The sequence below is a fragment of the Mesitornis unicolor genome, unplaced genomic scaffold (assembly GCF_000695765.1).
Source record: "Mesitornis unicolor isolate BGI_N332 unplaced genomic scaffold, ASM69576v1 scaffold11625, whole genome shotgun sequence".
Taxonomy (NCBI): domain Eukaryota; kingdom Metazoa; phylum Chordata; class Aves; order Mesitornithiformes; family Mesitornithidae; genus Mesitornis; species Mesitornis unicolor.
The window spans coordinates 30,454-34,281 of record NW_010184854.1 but is presented as its reverse complement, the minus strand read 5'-3'; the positions used below and the strand labels follow the sequence as shown (position 1 = coordinate 34,281).

The window sequence follows — 3,828 nt, the reverse complement described above, 5'->3', positions numbered from 1 at the left end:
CAGCAGGATAAAGCTTGAAGTCCTTGAATGCTTTGTCCCTGCTATGTCCTAAAGAAAACAAGTTAAGTTGTATGTAGGATGTGGAGGAACACGAACAAATCACTCTTAGGGTGGCATATCTTCATGAAGTTCCCTTGTACCAAGGCGAAAGATGTTATAAAAACAGACAAGGGTTGTAAAACAGTGTTAGGAGCATTGTTCCACCTTGGGGGTTGCAAATGTATATGTTCAGCCCCGAATTACTCATCTGCTGCTACTTCTGCAATCGCAAACAAAAAAATATTGTGAGCTTGGTTGAAGAAATATAATTGAAATTTGCCTGGAAGCTTCAGAAATGTTATGAAATGGTTTTTGGGCCATGATGTGCAATTGCTTGAACTTGATAATAGGGAAGGAAATAGATCTCTGAGTCATCTCCAGTGAGGAGCAGAGGGAGAGGAGCTTCAGGCCAATGGAGGAAAGAGCAGGCTCATCCATGGAGCAAGAGGATTGTTTTGAGCAGAATCACATTTGGCGCAATGCACTTGACCAAGGAGGGAATTCCTTGCTTTCTTGAGAATCAATAACCAGCCTTCATCTACCTATGGAAAAATCAGGTTCATCTGACAAAGAACTGGAGGACGGCTGGATCTCATGAAGGCTTTCTCTTTCTATCCTTACAATCCTTTCTATTTGTGAAAATGGGATTATTTGTAACTTCACCAAGAGGACAACATTACTGCTGTGTGGTGCTGTTTCAACAGAAAATAGATACTGTGTCTGTTCCCTAGCTCACCTGCATGGTGGGTCTAGGTCTTGCCTGATTTATCGTTGGTTCTGTGAAATGACTGTTGTCAAGAGTCTCCTGAGGCACCCAAGGGGCTTTAGTTGCAACTGTTTTAGTTGTTATCCTCCTGCCTTTCTGTACTGTCTATTATACTGAACCAAACCTACCGTCACAATTTGGGATACTGTTAGTGCAGTGGTTTACGAGCCTTGACCTGCAGTCAGTGTTGGTCCAAGGTCCAACACCATGGGTCTCAAAACCAAACTATTTGTCATTCAGTTTTAATTCACACTGTGGGGATTTGCTGATCCATTGGAAGGACCAAAACCAAAAAGGATGGAAACCACTGGACTAAGGAGTCCCCTTATGAGCAGCTGCAGCTTGGGCTGCAAACCTGAACTGCTGAGATCTGCCTTTGGCTACGCCCAGTTGCTGCACTGAAGTCAATGGAGGGTTGCTTTAAAAATCCTTTTTTTCTGTTGATATTGGAAGAATTTTAAGCACTTTAAAAAATAGTAACAGAGAGAAGATCCTTCTCTTTGACTTCAAGTTGACTGTCTGCTTTGCACCTCGCTGCTTAACCCACGCAGGGCAGATCTGGGCTGACGTGCTCTGGCATCCCTTTTTAACGTGTTTACTCATCCCAGGCTCGCTAACTTCTTCATTTTTAAAAGAAGAACAAAGCCCAGTGTTGCATTTTCATAGGAGTGGGCAGGTCCAGGCCATATGAGACAGTAAATAGCAGGGGAATGAGTCAGGTATACAAAAGGAGAAAAGCAAAACCATACAGAAAAATCCCCAGTGCAGTTACAGGAATCTCTTCATAGTTTTGTCTTAAATCTCAGAGTTTCGATTAAGTTCTTTCCCCCCTTGCAGAGAAAAGCTAAATATTCTGTGGCTTTCCAATGGAAGATTGTTTTAAAACACAGAGAACTAGATGTCTTTGTGCTACCCTTTTACTGAAGAAATAGGGTGGAGGAGTTTGTCCCCCAAAGTTTTAAAGATGCCTGGTTGGAGTGATGGTTAGGATATTTATCTTGTTATTTTTATTCTGTTGTCATTGGTTAGGCTCGTTTTGGGGCTGGCTATGCTGTTTTCAGTGCAAAATCAAGAGGGCGCAGTCTGCCTTTACCACCATCTCAGGCACTGCTAAAGCAGAGCCTTTTCTTTTTAGAGAGCTCAAAACACTTGAGTTTCATTCACACAATTTAGGAAACTGTGTTCTGGCCATGAATTGCTCATTTTAAGGTCAACTTTAGCAGTTCATGTCAGGTTTGTGCATCCTCAGTTGCAGATTTATCTCCGAAACATAGCAGAAGAGGGGTGAAAGCAGAGCAGTGCTCCTGTATACAGAGAGGTGTGTACCGTGTAGGAAAATATAGGAATGATAGGTTTATGTTTCTGTGAGTGTAGAAATGAGTCTTAAAGTTTGTAATAAAGCCCATCAACCACCTTTCATCCATTCAGAGCAACAAGAACTGACCTATCCTAAATGTTTCATCATTGTAAGTCAATGATTTAATGTATTAACCAAAGAGGAGTCTGGTCCTATGGAAGCCCTGGCTGATCCTAATGCTTGCAGCTTCTAACCTGCTTATCAGGGGCTCCTGCTTTGCACAGCTCTGTTCCTAAAATGCTGTTGAACAAGTTGAAATGATAAATCTGGTGCTGAAACGGATACAGAATATTTTCCTCTCGGGGAAAAAAAAAATAATAAAAATATAAAAGAAACCCAAATTCTCTCATCCTACTTTCATGTGGTTCTATCCTTCGTATAGCGTTGCTGGAATCCTCCTCACACCTTGGATAGCACATATATATGTATATGAAATTTATTTCTCTGTCATGCACTAAACTGCAAGTCGTCAGGACCCATGTACTGTGTGCCATTTACAGCTTTCTCATGCCAGGCCTGCTGAATTTTGAATATCGATTCCCTTTGACATCTGCTACGTACAGAAATACTGCACTGGTGTCACCTGGGAGGGCTCTAAAAACAGACCTTAACTACGTAAATATTAAAGAGAATTCCTCTTACAAACATTGGGGGATTTCACTAACTACATACTCAATTATCATATAAATACAGTTGTTAAGATAACTGTATAAAAATCTATGTTTAGGTGTATAATCAAATTAATTCATTCCTTTTTACATCAGAACTGATACTCTTAATGCTTATGGGTTAATCTCATTATATTATTTGATGAGATTTTCTAAAAGTTATGTAAAAATTAGGCGATATTTAAGGTTTTAAAAATTCAGTACAAATTTCTAGCCTGGTTGCAGCAAATTGTTTGAGCATTCAGTTGATCTTCCATCATTTCGTAATTATTCCACCATTCATCACAAATGAATTTTGAATTATTAAAAAAAATATAACTAAGGATAGGTAATGGTTATATTGCAATTTTGTTCAAAGATAAACATTTGAAAAGAATTTTGCCCTTTACTCAACAGGTAAACTATAAACCCCAGTTTCCAAACAGATTTTGTTTAAACCCACCTAATTCTGCAGTAACTGCTTTGACTCGATTGGAAATTATTCCAGATTTTCCCATGCATAAATGAGACAAGGCTCTGCAAAGAAAACCAAGAGCTCTAGCTCAGATATTAACATCAACATTTGCACAAAATCCTTTGTCATTATGATGGGATTTGTTGTTTTACCTACAAGACGAGAGCCCTTGGAAGTTAAGTGGAAGGAAAATTAGGTTTAACCATTCCATTTACTATTGCAAATGTGGTTTTAATTCTCAGTCAGTACAGGTTTGGGACACTACTGAAAACATCAGCACTAATCATAAGTTAGTTAACAAATAATACGGTCCCTGGGCGAGAACTGTTTGTGATTTTATAGTTCTATATTTTTAAGTTGCATTTCCCTTTCTATTGTACCAACTGGAAATTACCAGAGCTTATTCATTATAGGCTGGCTGGAAGATTGCAAAGCAATTTTTGGACAAATTACTTTGAGTTTAAATTAAGGGCTTTGGTTTTTTTAGAAACTTTACTTATTTATTAAATAACAAGTGGGGCTTGCTGTTGCTTTTTCTAGCTCT

General features: G+C 38.9%; 1 protein-coding gene across 1 annotated transcript in view; it reads left to right on the top strand.

The window, feature by feature from the left end:
• The window catches only part of LOC104540754, a gene marked incomplete at its 3' end in the record, with an annotated part of 41,271 nt that overhangs the window by 7,697 nt on the left and 29,746 nt on the right, over nt 1-3,828 (top strand). The window lies entirely within an intron of this gene.